Raw genomic sequence first — 19527 nt, forward strand, 5'->3', positions numbered from 1 at the left:
GTGCAGATATGCAGATATTGTTTTTTTTAATTAATTTTATAATTATAACAATTTTTTGACAGTACATATGCATGGGTAATTTTGTTTTACAACATTATCCCTTGTACTCCCTTCTGTTCTGAATTTTCCCTTCCTTCTCTCCACCTCCTCCCCTAGATGGCAGGCATTCCTATACATATTAAATATCTTATAGTATATCCTAGGTACAATAAATATGTGCAGAACCGAATTTTGTTGTTGTTACAAAGGAAGAATTGGATTCAGAAGGTAAAAATAATCTGGGGAGAAAAACAAAAAAATGCAAATAGTTTACACACATTTCCCAGTGTTCCTTTTCTGGGTGTAGCTGATTCTGTCCATCATTGATCAATTGGAATTGGATTAGCTCTTCTCTATGTTGAAGATACCCACTTCCATCAGAATACATCGTCATACAGTATCATTGTTGAAGTGTATAATGATCTCCTAGTTCTGCTCGTTTCACTCAGCATCAGTTGATGTAAGTCTCTCCAAGCCTCTCTGTATTTCTCCTGTTGGTCATTTCTTACAGAACAATAATATTCCATAACATTTATATACCATAATTTACCCAACCATTCTCCAATTGATGGGCATCCGGCAGATATTGTTTTCAATGAAGTTTGATGTCCTTCTGACTGCAGAGTAACTTAGCTAAGCTTCCCATTGATGTTAGATGTTTTTAGAGAGATTAGGAAACCATATTAAACTAGGAGGGGAGTATGAAACTGTACTCCTAGGAAAATAAGGGCTGTTGTTGCTTTTTATTGCTTTAATGTTCATTTTAAAAGGTTTTTTAAATTTTATCTTATTTTTTGGTGTTTGTTTTATAAAAGTTTCTAAATGCATTGTTGACCTAAGCTTGTTAGCAATCAAAGGAACAGAATCTCCTAAACAGGGGCAAACTTCAGAAGTTCCTGATTGTCGTGTGAGAATAAAATAGTCCTTAGAAGTTATTCATCTGTGAGAATCCCTATGGCACGAATTTGACTGTCACAGGAGAGAAGACATTTTGGCAAATCCATTTACAGAAGTGTAGGTGGGGATGGGGTAGAGTGAGCAGGAAACTCCCCTTGTAATTAGATGGCAACGAAGAATTCCTTGGGTTCATTTCCTTCTCAGTAGGAGGTTGCAGATATATTTTATTAGAGGAACAGTGTTTCAAATGGTAGTTAGGCCTCCAGGCTAGTTTACAAAAATTCATTTTTATGCTCATAATGAAGTTAAAATACTTGATGTCTTTCTGTACATACAGTAGGAAAGGGGAGATTCAAAGGTAAAGAGGATGCTTGTATAAATATAGAGTCAAACTTGAAAGTCTGGTCAGCTCCTGCTCCTATTCTGTCTCAACTCTCATTTCATTTCTCCATATCTAAATTTCTTGCTGAGCATTTATAACCTGAGGCTAATGCTATGTGCCCCTATATCTACCATTTAGCACAAATGGACAAAATTGATAGACTTTTACTTTTTCCTGAAACATTGTAAAAGTGTCCTTTGGTAGTACACTGTAATAGAAATTTGGGCATTTAGATCATTTTCAGTTAGTTTTTCATACAGATGGTTAACTTAATTGGTGTACAGCATATAGCTAAAGAGGTCAAGGCTATAGACTTCACCTTAATAAGGACCATTTAGCTGTGCACTATTTCCTGACAATGGATTTCACTCCTAACTTTTTCCATCTGCTTTATAAATTAATGACATTGTTTGCTGGCTCATCAGATGAAACAGATTGTATGAGAAAAAAAGAGCCCTAGATGGTATACTTCATTCATTCTTTTAACAATCTTTAACAATTCAATCTTTTAACAATTTTAACAATCTTTACAACAATCTTTTGGCTCTAGGCATCTAAGATAGAAAGACAAAAATAAAATTGTCCCTGCTTGAGAAATTTACATGATATCAACTTTACATAAGTGATTACAATTTTTGAAAGATCCACAGACCCTTAATTGGGAACTTCTGGAGGTTAATTCAATAAGTATTTATTAAACATTATGTGTAAAAAAAAAAGTGAGAGAGGCACTGGACATTCACAATTTCATTGCTATAGATCCTGAACCAATAATGTAGCACTTAGCAATGCAAGTTTCCTGCAGACTTCTGTCTATCCTCAGCCCTTTTATTTTTCTACACTTTCTTTATTGATCTCATCCAGGTTCAGGAGTTCAATGATCTCTATGCAGATGACTAAAATTTAATTGTCTCTCTCCTGAATTCTGATTGCCAACTGCCTGCTCTACATCTCTCCCTGGGTGTCCTATCAGCATCTAACCTCAATGGGCTAGCAATTGTTAGCAAAACTGATTGTTTCCTGCTAAACCACTTCTCTCTTCATAACTTCCCTTTTTCTGTAAAAGACATCATCATCCTGCCAGTAACCTAGCTCCAAAGCTTGGAGTCATCTTCAACAATTCCTTCTCTTTCTCTTCCACATCTAATCAATCACTAAGTCTCATTGTCTACCTCTACAACATATGTACCATTCAAACCTTTTCTCCACTCACACAACTGGAAGACTAGCTCAGACACTTCTCACTTTTCACCTAAAATTGTTGCAATAAGCTCCTAAGAGTTCTCTTTGATTTTAGCATGTGTCTTCTCCAGTACAATCTCCATATGATTGCCAAATTAATACTCCCAAAGCATGGGTTTGGGTATACTATCCCTCTGCTCCAATATTTTCAACAGATCCTAATTGACCCTACAAACAAAAATAACAAAATCCTGGATCTTAAAGGCTTCCACAATTTGATTACAACATATGTTTCTAGAATATATGTAATTCCCTTTCATAAAATGGTATCGTTCTCAAATAAATTTACTGAATATATATATATATATATATATATATGTATATATGTATTGGAGACATGGTTACACAGCTAGTAAGTGTCTGAGGCTGGATTTGTATTCAGGTCCTCCTGATTACAGGAGGCTTTCTCTTGGCTATTCTTTAAACATATTATTCCATCTCTGTTTTCTGTGTCTTGCACAAGCTATCTACTATCTTTAGAATGTTCTAACTCTTTAAATTCTTAACTTCCTTTAAGGCTATTCTTTCAAGTGCCACTTCTTCTGTGAACCCTTTTATGATTCCTTCATCTGTGAATATTTTTCTACCAGGCAGGTGGTGACCCAGTGGATAGAGTTTAGGACATGAAGTCAGGAAGATCTGAGTTTGAATTCTAACTCATACTCTTGCTGTCACTTAAACTATATGTTTCAGTTTCCTCATTGTGAAATAAAGATGATAATTGGAGGTGGAGTAGAAATTAAAATAAATACATAGCTAAATATGACAAAACTTGAGAATCTCTTAATAAAAGTTGTTTTTGAAACTGCATATAGTTGAAATCTCCAAGAAAGACTAAATTGTGCCTCCTTCCATGCCCATTTATTAATTCCCAATAGGAATTCATGACCCATTACCCAAAATTCTTGTCAATTGTCCCCTGTATAGGTGGTTTATATACTTCCATTACACTTGCTTCTACTTCTCTCTATAGTAATCTTCACCTAAATATCTTCTATCATGCTCTGCCCTTCCAATTTCTGAATTCTAATAGCTTTTGAGCATAGTTCCAAATGGTCTCCAGAATAATAGACTAGTTCACAACTTCATCAACAATGTATTAGTGTCCCAGTTTTCCTACATCCCTTCCAACATTTATAATTATCTTTTTTTTCTGTCATTTTAGTCAATCTGAGAGATACTTCAGAATTGTCTTGATTTGCATTTCTCTAATCAATAGTGATTTAGAGCATTTTTAAGATTTAGATTTAGAGCATTGATTAGAAATAACTTTAATTTCCTCATCTGAAAATTGTCCATTCAAATAATTTGATTGCATATTAATCAGGGAATAACTTGTATTATTATAAATTTAAGTCAATTCTCTATATGTTTTAGAAATGAGGCCTTTATGAGAAACACTGGATGTAAAAAAAATGTTTCTTAGTTTTCTATTTCCCTTTTAATCTTGGTTGCATTACTTTTGTTTGTACAAAAATGTTTTATGTTTTAATTTAATATAATCAAAGTTATTCATTTTTCATTTCATAATGTTCTCTAGTTCTTCTTTGGCTATAAATTCCTTCCTTCTCCACAAATCTTAGAGGTAAATTATCTCTTGTTCTAATTTGCTTATAATATTACCTTTATGTCTAAATCATTTCAACCTTATCTTGGAATAGGGTGTTAGGTATTGGTCAGTGCCTAGTTTCTGCTATACTATTTCCAGTTTTCACCAGTAATTTGTCAAATAGTGAGTTCTTATCCCAGAAGGGATCTTTGGGTTTATCAAACACTAGATTACTCTCCTTTTCCTGGTGTAAATTCTACTTAGTCATAGTGTATTATCCTAGTGATAAATCACTTCCAGTTCTTTGACACTATAGAAAAAGATGTCATAAATAATGTTTATATGTGTGTGTGTACACAGATGCATGTGTGCATACATATATATATATAGACATAGACATAGAAATACATATATTTCCTTTTCCTCTTATTTTGATTTCTTTGGATTATAATAATATTGTTCAATTGGTATCAAGTTTAATGATTTAAGGAATATAGTTACAAATTGCTATCTCAAATAGGCATATCAATTCATAGCCCCTACTAGCAATCCATTGATGTGTCTATATTCTCACATCCCCCCCTAAATTGGTTGTTTTCCTTTTTTTTAACCATATCACTCTGAATTGAGTGAGACAGAACTTTAGAGTTACTTTAATTTGCATTCTCTAATAATTAGATATTTGGATTATTTTCTTATCAGGTAATACATCTTTCTTTAAAAATAGTTTGCTTGACTATCATTGGGCCAAAACTCTTATTGTTATAAATTTGAATCAATTCAACAAAGATATTTTTATCAGCCTTCATCAGAAATATTCCATTCCTAGCCTTTCTTCTTGTCAGATACCACCTTTTTAACCATCAAAGAATCATGGAACCATGGATTTAGAAATGGAAAGTTAGCTGGACCAGAGATATAAAGCATATGACCTACAGTACTCCAAAGAACAATCTGAACTGACAATTAAAATATAATGCCTTTCTCATTTTAATGTATACATATATTAGTAAAGAAGAAATGTATAAATGTGTGATTTTCTAAGTCAATATATGACCACATGGATTCCTGTATATGGTTTAGTGCCCCCCATTTCTATTTTAGTTTAACACCACTGATCCAGATCAATTTCCTTATTTTGCTGATTATTTCCTAAATTAGAAAGTGTCACCTTTAACCACCAAAAGTAATAAAAACATCAGTGCTCCCAAAGCCCTTTAGTTTCTGGGACTGAAATCCTGAGGGAATTCCTGGTGTGAAGGGAGAAGGCAAAAGGGAAGGAAGAAAGAAAGGGATAAGAGAGACAAAGACAAGACAGAGAAAGGAAGGGAAAGGGGAAGAAAGAGAAAGATGGAGGAGTTAAAAAAAAGGAAGAATGAAAGGGATGGAGAGAAGGAAGGGGAGAGAGACAGAGACAGAGACAGAAAACACAGTTTCTGAAAACTCACTATGTTCTAGGTACTGTGCTAAGCTCTAGAATTAGGAATACAATCCAAAAATTAAAAAAAAAAGCTTTGCCTTCAGAAAATTCATATTCTAATGAAAGAATATAACACATAAAAGGAAGTTGAAAAGGGAAAGTGGGGGAATTCTTGTTGAGAGGTAGTCAGTTGCAGGGGACATGATCCAGGAATAAAATTTGGAGTAAGCATGACTGATGTACAGAAATGTGCTGGTAAATTTTTAACAGCTGGCTCTCTGGGAAAAACCAAAACAAACGATAACAACAAAACCAAATATATCTATTTGACACTTTTCAGTTGAATCTGTAGTGATTTAAGCACATTCTCTAATGGAGGTTCTGGACATATTCAGCAGTCAAAGGAGGAGACTAGAATTGAAGGTTTTGCCAGTGAGTATGAAGAAAGCCATTGGGAAGAAAGTCCAGAAGGCTGATTACACACATCAATAAATCTGATTCAGTTTTCTGGTTTCTATTCAATTTTTAAATTCCTTCCATTCATCAAACCAATTTTCCTTTTCTAACTATGTGAATTTTTCTTGAGTTAAAAGTGAGGAGTGAAAAGAAAAATTCATTTCATTTCCTAAAGTATGGAAAGTGAATCATTTGAATCGACTACAGTTGTTGTTATTTTCATTTCCTTTTATGTGTTGCTCAATTTCAAACTTTGTTTTTGTGCCACTTCAAGAAGGAGGCAGCATCTCCAGCTGGTCTATAGAAAAGAATATTACTGAAGGAGAAAAAAAATCCACAACTTTGAAGGCTCTGTTTTCCATGCAGGCGGCTTGTTTCTCCATTCTGTAATGCACAATGAGAGTGTTTTGCAAAGTAGCTCATATTAGAAAGTAATCACATTAAATTGCATCTGGTAGACCCCAATCTATGAGACTCAGTACTTTCAGAATAAAAAATTCTCTTTATATCTTCAAATAAACAGATTATAAATGCTTTAAATCCAACAGGATCATTTGTAATGATTATCATCCATTTTCTCCTTACATTTGAAAATGTCTCCTTACTATTGAAATAAACAAACAGAAAAATGTCCATGAGTACAAAGGACAAAAGGGAGAGGAAAAAATCTGGCTTGCATTCAATGGTGTGCTGATAAATGTTTAATAACCAGCTCTCCAAAAAAGTGTTTCCATTTATGCTGCATTATTGTTTTCTCCATCACTTTCTTAAGTCTAGACTATGAACCAAATAAGAAATCAAGCACTGATTTGTAGCATTTGCAGATTTCTGAGTTGTAAATACTCATACTGAAATCTTAATTATTGACAAGAACTAATTAGAGTTGGCATACCAGAGGGACATCCTGAGAAGGAAGGGGGAAAGGAATTGAAAATACACTGAGACTAAGGGGAAAGGTCATCCATTACATTCCTGAGCCATCTCCAGTCATCTTGACTTTTGTCTTGCCATTACATTTCCATGACTCTTGAGGAAAGATTGAGACTGACAACTTTGCACAACTCTGCCTCAACTAAATCTAAAATCACTGGTCCTATTTGAGAAAGGAGGATATACAACAGCAACAGGCTATGCCAGGTGACTTTTGGTGAATCCCTTTCCTGCAGCCATGATGATTTTTTATATTGATAAACAGACAGGATTGAAAATTGGACAGTTAGATAGAAGCAATATGGCCCCTGATTTTGTTGCTGCTGTTAATAATAATAGTAAATAGGGATGTTAGACACAAAAAAGAGTTATTGCTCTTGTTTTAAAGACTCACATTTTCTTCCTTTGCTATCTTATGTTCATAATTGACCACAGAGAGATGACAAAGCCCAGCCTGACTGCTTCTGGTTAGTCATGAATGACTCAGTATTAAAAGACTCAGGTATTTTGGATATCCCAAAGAAATTCGCTGTTGGCTACTAAATAAGAAAACCCACTCAGTAGATATTTAAAGGGAAATGAACTGACTTCAGTTGGGTTTATTTCACCCCATTTGCAGATCATATGAAGATGATTCAAGTGTGCTTCTGAATGGCTGAAGGAGGTCTCCTTACCCTTATCCCAGACCTCAACTAGGAGACTCTGAATCTGGGCCCCTACCTGTCTTTTCTACTTTACATTTCCTTTGTTGATTATAGAGGACTCAATACAGATCCTTAAACAGTCCTGAAATAGCCTAGGAGACTATTTCATCATCAGCTCAAGAGTTTGGAGATTCTTGTGTTCCTTGGTCAGAGATGCCTAAGGAAGAGTTCTTCCAAAAAAAAAAAAAAAAAGACTACTGGCCAAGCAATGGGCTTAATCTTGGGCCTGCTTTACCAGAAGGCATTTGCCCTGAGGTGCTAAAAATGAAAAACACCTATTCAAACATCTTGAAAACTGTTTCATGTTGTTATTTGTCTCAAACCCTCAAGAGTATAACACTAATTATTGCTGGGTAGGGAAGAAAGGAGGGAATAAGCATTTATAAAGTATCTACTATGTGCCAGGCACTCTTCTAAGAATTTCACAAAGATTATTTGATCTGATCTTCATGACAACTCTGCAAAATGGGGTTATTATGCTATTCTCCCATTATACAGTTGAGGAAACTGAGGCAAACAGAGTCTGACTATTTCTGTTCAGTGGCCACTAGGGAATTGCTTTGTGATACCCAAAATAATTTGCTCAGGGGCACACAGCAATTAAGTGTCTGAGACCAAACTTGAATTTAGGTTTTGCCATTTCTGGGACTAATATTCTATGCAAGATTCTACCTCACTGACTTAGCTGCTATTTGTTTAAGTATTTCGGTCAATGAGTTTTTAACTTTACATTTCCTCCTTTCAGAAAACCCTGTTTTTGATGTGAACTAAGAGCCAAATCATGTTTTTTAAGGTGAGCTAGTATGAAGTTGTAACAAGCCAAAGAGCTTAAGGGAAAGAGATAACTTATTTTACGTAATCAGAATCCCCTAAGACTGAACCCAATTTAAAGCAGAGAAAGGGAAAGAATATAATGATCTAGCTCTTGAGCCCAGTAGTGGTTCTGCTTGGTAGACATGACATAGATGGCCACCCACACGGTGAGACAACAAAAAATCCACCTGCTTCTGAATGTCTGCTCTACAAACCTTTGGGTTTGAAATTCTCACCAGTAAATGAGCTGATGTGTAAAATGGAGAGTGGGATTAGACTAAAATGAATTAGTGAATCATAAAGTGTTCTGTGCTAAGTACTGGTGATTCAAAAAGAAAAGTCCCAGATGATGATGATGATGATGATGATGATGATGATGATGATGAATAGATAAAAAACATATGAAAAATTTCAGTCACACATCAGGTGGAAAGATCCCATGGTCCTTTGGTTGCAGAAGTAAGGCAGATGATAATATATCTTGTTTGTATCATTTCCACTGATAAAATCATATCAGTTTCTGATGCTGAACCAGTTGCCAGTGCCAAGAACTTTTATGACAAGAATTTTCTTTTGTTGTGTCTTCAGTAGCTGTGATTATGTACCTGAAGGAGCAGTTGCCAGGCTGCATCTCCCCATGTGCTGCTTCCTATGATGGCCTTTGAGATTTCTTCTAATTCTAAATATACAGTCTTATGATTGTATATTTAAGGGTTGTCTAAAGATAGGCATTTTAACTAGGTTAAAGTATTATGTTTTCTAGAATGGATATAGACAAGATAGATGATGATGGTTCAGCAGAGATCAGTTTATCTGATTACATAAGCTATTACTACTCACTGTTACTTAGCAGAAAGCAGGGCCTGGAGGAAAGGGGGTGAGGGATAAGTCCCTTTGATTCATGTATGTGTTAAAGATGATTGGAAAGGGTTCAGAGCATGGGGTGCTGAGAAAGACACAGATGAGACATCCTAATGAGAAGATCTGAGAATCAAAGAGGTGTGTGTAAGCAATCAGGTATGTTTTGAGGCAGAGTAGGAGAAGGGTAGATAAAGAAAAAGAAAAACATCCCAAAAGAAAGTCTTAGAATTTGTTGTGGGGGTGGCCAGCACAAAGTTGGGAACTTCTCCATTTAGCTCTGGATGACAGCCTGTGTGTAAAGAATGGATAAAAATTCAGGTGCACTATGCTTTAGTTATTTGGATCCAGTGAAATTATAAAAACATAAACATACCAAATCCCACCAAGTTTTCAGTCTCCGGGTTGGCTATTTGTGATTTTGTGGGATGTGATCTGCAATTTATGATGTATTTATTTTACATCTTTCTTGCTACATGATTTGTCTAGAGTTGCTTTGAATATTAAGCTGTTTCCAGAGCTTCCCTCTCTACCCCCACCCTGTTCCCTATATACTCCATTTGCCTTATCATCATGTAGGAAAATCCTGGTCCTGTTTCTTTCCAAAACATTCTGGACGACTGCCAGTTTTTGCTCTTTGCTGTGGAGCTTTAGGACATAGATGTAGTTCTAGAAAAGTTCATCAGTCAGATTTTGCAAAGAAAATTTACTTCTAAATTCAAGAAAGGGAAATCATTATTTAAGATATTCCTATGCTAAGTTCTTTGGGCAAATGCTTTTATTAAAAAATAAAAAAAAACATATATTTTCTCTTTTGTTTGAAAACTTAGACTTTTTATCAGGAGATTTGAATTCTAATCCAAGTGCTTTTACCATAATACCTAAATCACCATGGGCTAATCATTTAACTTCTCTGGGCCTCTTTCCTTATCCATAAAATAAGGATTTAGGAACCAAGAGATCTCTAAAGTTTCTTCCATCTTTATTCAAGTTCAAGGTGAGTGTGCAAGAATTGATTTTGTTAATGAAAATTTATATAAGATTATATCAGCTCTTTTAACTTGCAAAGCCAATGAATGCAACTGAAACATATGATGATTTTATTAACACTGTTATTTGAATAAGATATGAGGTCATTGAAAAAAAATGATCAAAGAACTGATAGAGAAAATTATATGTTATCATTACTCTATATTCAAGAGATATGAATTTAGTGTTAAAAATATTTGATTAATTACTTGCTTACTTGATTAAAAAATTATGATTTACCACCTTGAAACTATAAGAAAGAAGGTAAAATTGAGATAGAAAGATAAATTGTGATAGGACCACTGAAAAGAATGGACAAATTTGGTGAATGATGGTAGCAGAGGGGCCAGTTTTCATGCTGGAAAAGAAAGGCAGTTGGTTCAGAATACTGAATCAAATAAAGGGCTGGCACAGAGCTTTAAAATGCCTAAAGAAAATTTAAAAGTCATTGTAAGGGGGTCATTCCACAACAGAACTACTTGAAAGAACTGAGGCTGTTTAACCTGAAGAAGAGATTTAATGGTGATGGTAGGGAGGGAGTTATTCTACAAGGCCCCAGAAAGCATAACTAGGAACAGTCAATATAAGTTGAAGATACTGACTTCAAGTTGATGAAATGAAAAACTTCGTAAAAGCTAAAGCTATTTACTTGCTTGTTCTTAGAGTAGATAAGCCCAGGAAATGTTAGGCTTCTAGCCTGGTCAGAAGATGTGTGAAAGGCAAGATTTCACAAAGCCTGAGAACAGTCAGAAAGAGGTAACTGAAGATTCCTAGAGCTTTATAATTCAACAATTCTATGCTATATATCATATTGCTTCATATTGCCTTTCTTCTTAATTCTTTTTTCCACTTAATTCTTATTTAATGTATGGATAAGTTAATAGGAAAGTCCAGCCCTAGAATATGTGCGGGAGTTTCTTATTGGAGTGAGAGAGGGAGGGGTACAATTAGCAAGCCTGCTTCTGGACATAGGAGATGACATAAAATGCAGTGATCCTGTATATATTAAGCTTATATAAATTTTTTTTATCAGTTTCCTGTTCACTTACTTCAGGGGTGAAGAAAAGCCTCTTAATTAGTCACCAAGCAGGAACTGATAGGGAACACAAAAAAACTGCAATGGTGAAATTTACCCCCTTTTTATATAGCACTACTGTAGCAACAGGCTTAGGTCCCTGTTTCACTCAGTTAGGAAGAAGCTTGGAATAGATGATACCTCATATGAATATAATGGAATATTTTTCTATAAGAAATAATGAGCAGGATTATTTTAGAAAAGTCTGGAGAGATTTACATGAATTGATGATGAGCAAAGTGAGCAGAACCAAAAGAACGTTGTACGTAGTTACAAGATTATGTGATGATCAATTTCTCAATAATGTGGAGACTTAAAGCAATTCCAGTGAACTTGGGATGGAAAAGTCATCCATATCCAGAGAGAGAACTATAGAGATTGAATATGGATTAAAACAAGGTATTTTTACCCTTTTTTGTTTTCTTCACGTGTTTTCCCCCTTTTTGGTCTGATTTTTCTTGTACAACGTGACAAATAATGAAAAAATATTTAAAAGAATTGTACATGAAGTCAGGAATATCAAATCTGGCCTCAGACGCTTAACACTGTCTAGCTGTATCACCCTGGGGAAGTCACTTAACTCCAATTGCCTCAGCAAAAAAATATATTTTAACTAAAAAAATAAAAAGGAAATGTATATATTTAACCTATATTTGATTGCTTGATGTCTTGGGGAGGGGGAAGGCAAGAGAAAGAGGGAGAAAAATTTGGAATACTAAGTCTTACAAAAATGAATGTTGGAAAGTACCTTTACATGTATTTGGAAAAATAGAGTACTATTGATTTTTTTTAAAAAGAAGAAAATATATATATGACACCTCAGTTTCTTTGCCTCTGTGTTTATTCATTCTTGGTCTTAAGTAAATAAATATTAATGGCGCAGATTGTCACCTCGAGAGTTTTTTAAAACTGAAAGATCCAGTGGAGATTCAGTGTCAAATGTAAGACGAAATCAGACCTGAGGAGCAGAAGTGAATTTGGTGGGGTGAATGTTTGGTAGCAATCATTTTAAGTTTCAACTTATTCTCCCAAGGCATCAAAATGGGAGAATAATGATATCCCAGACTGGGGAGGGGCATTTTTAAATGTTTTGCTTCTTGTCATATCTTTTTAGTAAATATCTCTTTGCAAATATTGAATAATGTTCATTGCTTATTGATGATACCAAGAAAATGACACTGGGACAATAATAATTTGTGATAATATTAACAGAGAATATAAAAAAATGGAGGCTCAGATTATTGTTTCAAAATCCCACTGCCCTTCAGGAGTATCTTGAAGACCCTAAGGGAGAAATGTGGTGAGTGTATTTGCCAAAGTGGGAATTAAGATAAAAACTCCTAGAGTTTCACTATGACATAATAAAACCTTTTAAATTCAATCTCTGGGTGATGGTTGCAAAGAGAGAACTATTGGATATAAGTGATATTATTTGTTCTTCACCTTTTGAAGAGGACCAAGCATCCTCATCTCACATGAAGAAATGACTCCTCTTTTTTCCAAGGCAAACTCTTACAAGCACAAGTAATTGCATTCCATCTTGTCTTCTTCAACAGATTGTCCCCTCCATAAGGCCCACTCTTTCACTCATCCTTGACCTTTCCTAGTCTAGTGGCTACTTCCCTATTGCCTACAAACATACCCATGTCTTCTCCATCCTCCAAAAATTCTCACTTGATTCATTGATCTCTTCTAGCTATTGTTCTATATCCCCTTTCTCCTTTGTTGTTAAACTTGAGAAACTTCTAAATATCCTGTACCATACAATAAGTACTCCTACTTTCTTTCCTCTCACTCTATAACTTTTTACAATCTGACTTCCGACCTTACCTTTCAATGGAAGCTATCTCTTTAAAGTTACCAGTGATCTAACGATCAAGTCTACTGACCTTTTTCAATCTTCATTCTTCTTGATGACTTTGAAATCCCCCCAGGACTCTAGCCTGGATCTTCTTTTCTTCTCCCTTTATACTATGTTCACTTGGTAAGCTCTTCAGCTCCCATGAACTTGATCATCTATCATCTTTATGACATTGATTCTCAAATCTACTTATTTAGTCCTAATTTCCAAACTTATATCTCCAACTGCCTTGTAGACATCTCATACTGGATGTCCCATAGACATCTTAAACTCATTATATCCCAAACTGACCTTACTATCTTTCTTCCAGTCTCCCCCATTCTGAACTTCCCTATTACTGGTAAAGCACCCAGGTACCAGGCTCACTATTTACATGTCATCCTCAACTCCTCACTCTCTCTCATACTCCTCCCTGTGTTCTATCTGTTGTCAACTCCTGTGATTTTATTTTTGCAATGCTTCTTGAATGCCTCTTTCTCTTTTCTGACACAGCCACCACTCTGTTGCAGGCCTTCAACACATCATACAGAGACTATTTCAACAGCCTTTGTTTGAACTCTCTGTCGCAAGAATACTCACTCCAAACCATCCTCCACTCAGCTGTTAAATTAACCTTCCTAAAGCTCAGATCTGACCATATCTTTCCCCTATTCAATAAAATGTAGGAATTCCCTAGCACCTTTAGGATCAAACATAAAATCCTCCATTTGACATTTAAAACCCTTTACAATCTGTCTTTTTATCCTACTTTTCTAATCTTCTTATACCTTACTCTACCCAAACTCCATACACACACATACACGCACAAAATATTTTTCAGTCTAGTGATGATGACTTCCTGGCTGTTCCTTCCACAAGACACTTCATCTCCTGACTCACATCTTCACTGTATTGACTCTCCTGCATGGAATGGTTTCTTTCCTCTTCTCTGCCTCTTGGCTTTCCTGAATTCCTTCAAGTCTCAGCTAAAATCTCATCTTCTATAAGAAAACCTTTCCTGATGCCCCTTAATTCTAATACTTTCCTTTTCTTGATTATTTCCAATTTATTAATATATTCAAACATACATATGTTATTATTTAATCATTTCAACCATGTTTGACTCTTTATGACTCCATTTGGGGTTTTCTTGGCAAAGATATTGGGATGATTTTTCATTTCCTAAACACATATATACACAGAGAGAGAGAGACACAATTGATAGAGTATTCAGATACTTACTAATTGGGTGACCCTGACCAAGTTAAATAGATAGGAGGATAGATAGGTATAGATACACACACACATACACACACATATGTATACATACTTGTATATATTTATATATATACACACATATAAAATATACATACAAATATATATGTATATATATATGTGTGTATATATATGTAGTTTATACATTGTTGTTTCCATATTTTCTCCCTATTAGACTTTGGTTTTTGTTTTTTTGTTTTTTGCTTTTTTTTGTATCAACCCTCCCTCCACTTACTAGGTACCTGATATATAATAAAAGCTTATTGGCTATCAGAATTGCTATAAGAAAGTTTTAAATTGCTTTGGGAATGGGAGTTCTTGGCCTAGACTTCTACAGCAAGAGCAGCTAGCATTTATAAAGTGTTTTACTATATCTATTTTATCCTTAAAATAACAATTTCTTCCCTGATGTCTACCTCATTCCATTCCTACCTTCTCTGCTTTGAGAACATGGTACTTACTATCTAGTCAACAATTTTATTCCTCCGGATGCTGCCTGAGGACTCCCATGGTCCCTTGGGCCCTGGGCCCATGGCACCTTTGGAACAACAACTTACAGGAGATTATGATAATCCTTGTTTCTCCTTTGTGAATATTTCAATAAGCTTATCCTTTTTAAAGTAAAGCTCTCTTAATTAAATAGTGACATTGCTGTCCTTTGAAAAATTAATCCCTAGAATATCAACTTTGATTTCTTTTTTTTTTTAATGCTATGAATATGTCTTTTCTTTTCAAGCCACAGATAAGAGTCATAACTCTCAGTATCTAGGGGAGAAAGAGGTTTGATCCTTGAGAAATTTAGAATTATTCAACAGGATTCCTGTTTTCAAGACTCCCTGGAAAACATAATCTAGGGGTTGTGTTGCCCTCACAAAAACAGGGAAAGACTCCTAACCTCCTCTGCAAGCATTCAGGCTAATAAAGCCGTGAACACAGTATATGTTTCAGTTTAATAACCCTGGGAGATAGGTACTATTATTATCTCTATTTTACTGATGAGGAAACTGAGGCAGAGATGAAGTGACTTGCATAAAATCATACAGTTCATAAGGGCCTGACATTGAATTTGAACTGCCTTCATGAGTATAAATCCAGCAACCTATTCACTACCTAACTAACTACAAGAGAGAAGGAAACTTCCCAATATCCTAAAGGGATTTTTTTTCAGGGCAAATAACAATAAATATTCCAGGAGCATTGAGATGATAAAGGTAAATTAATCCTTTGTCTTTTTATTAAAATAAATGACTTTAAGAGATAAGTATTTAAATACAAATGTCCTACATGTCCGTGGAAAATCAGTTGTCCTAATTTTTTTAAATCACAAGTGGCTAATGATACTGCTATTAATCATGGCTGAAAAAATTTTCCCCTTGTATGTGACCAGAATATTGTGTGTGTGTGTGTGTGTGTGTGTGTGTGTGTGTGTGTGTGTCTGGCCAATAGGCCAGTGAGGAGATAGAAAAGAGCTTTTATTTATTTATTTTTTTTTTTTTGGTCTCCCTTCCCCCAAGATCTATTAAGATTATATTGTGAGGCAAAGTTCTGCAAAGGCACAACTTAAGATTAAAAACCAGCTCTCACTGAATGAAGAAAAAAAAAAAAAAGTCAGGGAGGGAAGCCTCTGTATGACATATTAAAATAGCTTCTCCTACTGCTGTTTTGAGCCTTATAACCTTTTGCCTCAGTCCAAGCAGCAAATCTGGCCAAGGACTGAAAAATAAGCTGATTTAAGAAAATTACTCATCTGGAAAATGTGTGGTCTAATCCAGGGGAGAGTGGAGTGCCAAAGAAGAGTATTCCTTTGAAAAAGTAAGATGAAAATAAAAATACTTATAGTGGTGCCATTCTAAATGAAAGTAGAGTTACTGCCTATTTCTAGAGGAAAAGAGTGAAGAGAGAGTTTACAGTCAAAGAGAAGCACGAGCTGATGCCTACCTACGCACATCTCCAGCAAAGTTCTATTCTTATCCAGTGCTAATTAAATGCTATCATTTAACCTTCACTGTTAACAAAGCTTTTCATCTGCTAGCGTCAAGTCCTCAAATAAAAGGCTTAGAGCTTCCTTCATTTCTTCTCAATGAAATCAATGTGAAAGTCCCTTTCCACAATAGAAATTTAATTTAATTGGAAAGTACTCCCCAGTGGCTGAATGAACAATATGCTTCTTCAGGTTATTGAGGCCTGAAGAAGCTTTTGAATGACTATCAGACTTCATACTGTTGGACTTTGCAGAAGTCTGACAAAGGGAAACAGATTTGTAAGACACATGGGGAAGGTTGGGAAATGTACTTTGGAATACAAATTCCCAAATCCCAGGATCCCAGTCTACCATTCATTTTCTTTCTTACTATGTCAGGGGCAGAGAAGCAGAGTTGGAGATATACCCACACCCTTTCTACTTTTATGCTTGCTGCTGTAATCTGAGATGATACAAACCAAGGGAAAACTACAGTAGCTACTGGAGACAGGCCTTGGCAGAAAGAAAACTCTGGGGGGCAGAAATGGAAACAAACCATAGTAGGGTCCAGAAAGACTAGTGAATAGAGATGAAGGCCGGAGTTGAAAAAAAAAAAAAATCAATAATCTGTGAGATAAGGCTAGAAGATCAATTCCAACTCTTAGCATTCCACCATTCTTCCACAATCATCCCCTTTTTATCTTATTTGTTGTGTGCAAAGTCAATCCCTGGGGTCTCCAAACAAGTACAATTCCTTCCCTTAATTGTTCCTATAATCTACAATCTGGGAATGAGGTGAGTTTGGGGGATTTTTTTTAGCTTTTTAGTATTTTTTAAAATTTTGTGTGTATAGAAATGTGTAGTTGAAATTATTTCTTTATAGTTTATTAGATCTATACTTAATAAATTGTTTGACTATAACATGAATTACCTTTATAATATAAAGAATCAGTCAAATTGAAGGAAATTTTCTAGACTCAAGCTATAGGTAGAGCCATAAACATTTTTGTAATTTTAATATTTCTGAGCTATATTTCATTTTCATAGCCTTAGATAGTGAATTAGGGCCAGAGTATAGGCCACAAACCTGAAGGTAAGTAGGTGAAGAAGTCTTGTTTATAGTCTAAAGATCTCTGGTGAGCAATGGGGTTACTAAAGCCTTGGGAGATTACTTACTGAATATGGTCTTTAAAAAAAATTGATTGATAGCTTGAGTGTAGTACCACCTATTGGCCAAATTATATACTACCCTTACCTTGGTGGTTAGTTCATTTAGGCAATCAGTTAATAGAGTTTTCTGTAGATTTGGAAAAAGTAGGACAATAGGAATTTTTGTTGCCCCAACATATGAGAGATTTAACAAGTGCACACATTACTACTGCCACATTAGTGGTGAACAATTTACTGAAATTTGGAATTCATGTAAGGTAGTTTTTCTTTCCATTTTCCTTTTTCTCCTCTTTTTTAAATTTAAAACTTTTATTTAGATAATATTTTCATGTCTCCTTGATTTCTCATTATGTCCTTGGCCTTTTTTCTATCGCAAGAGGAAAAAAAAAAGAAGAAGAAGAGGAAGAAAACAATTCAGCAAAGTTAACCAGCATATGCAGTGTTCCACACCCGTAATCCTTCAACTCTGGGGGAAAAAAAAAGAAAATGTGTGTTCTCATATATTCTTTGGACACCAAATCTGGTCATTACAATTATGTATTATTTAGTTTAGGAATTACCATTCTTTAGATTTATATTGCTGTGACTATTATATCTGTTATTTTCCTATTTATTCTTACTTTATTCTGCATTACTTCAAATAAACTTATCCAGACTTCTCCATATTCTTCATATTCATTTCTCACAGCAAATTATAAATATTTGAATATAAAGGGTTTTCTACTACTGGTGTTCTTGGAGTGAGCATATATCTCAAAGTTCCTCTCATTTTTTTAGACAAAGCTTAAGACTAATTTTTGTTAATATATTTTAGATAGTGTTCCTTTAGTGTTCTGTTCTGCTCAAGTCTTCCCTTGATGCTTCATTAGGACATAGAGGTGATCCTAGTTCACAAAAATTTTATCTAAACACAAGTCCTGTTAGTTTTTGCCATGCTAAAAAGTATAATTCCATTGGGGGACTGTCTACTGCTCAGATGAACATAAAACAGTTCTAGTTTCACTATTCATTTTGCTATTTCCAAATCTAACACAATGATTCATATACAATAGGTATTTAATAAGTTCTTGTTGAATTTAATTATCTTCATACAGCCTAATTAAGTGCTGGAAGCATAGGCTTTTTCATAAATACCATCTATGAGGGTAGTGAAGGGCTATAAGTCAAATCCAAACTTCCCCTTTCATATTAAATCATAGATGCTTGAAGGTCACTGGAAAGTATTGGAACAGAGACCATTTATTTTAAAATTTAAATACAGAATTGCCTATTTTTAAAAGTACCAAGTTTTGATCAATGAGCATTACATAGTTGCAGTGAATCTTCACAACTCTACTTTTTCAGATAAGACATTTCCCCCTGCCCCCATATAAAAAATTTAGATATAGGACTGACTCATGAATAGAAGATAAAACATGGGATCATGGAAAAAGCACTGGACTTTAGATTAAAAGAACTGAACTCTGGCCCTAATTCTGCCACTTAATATTTGACCCTATGCAAATCATTCAACCCCTTTGATCTTTAGGTTCCCCTTCTGTAAAAAGAGAGTGAAAATAGCAGCAGTTGAGCTTCTAACTCAGAGGAACAAAAACCTGACTTCATATTCCAGCTTTGCCACTTACTGTGTAACTTTGAGCAACTCAGATTAATTTCTCTGGGTCTCAGTTTCCTCTTCAGTAAAATGAGAAAGATCAGATTAGATGACTTCTAATACCCATTCTAGTTCTGTATCTAATGATACATCCATCCTTTCTGAAAAGGTTATTTCAAGTATCATATTATATGCTATAAAAGTGCTTTATTAATTATTTGGTTATACAAGCAATAGATATCCTAAGTAGAATTTTTCTTTAATTTCAGCATTAGCTTTTCCAGCTTCAAAACA

Source organism: Sminthopsis crassicaudata, chromosome 1, assembly GCF_048593235.1.
Source record: "Sminthopsis crassicaudata isolate SCR6 chromosome 1, ASM4859323v1, whole genome shotgun sequence".
In the NCBI taxonomy this organism is placed as follows: Eukaryota; Metazoa; Chordata; class Mammalia; order Dasyuromorphia; family Dasyuridae; genus Sminthopsis; species Sminthopsis crassicaudata.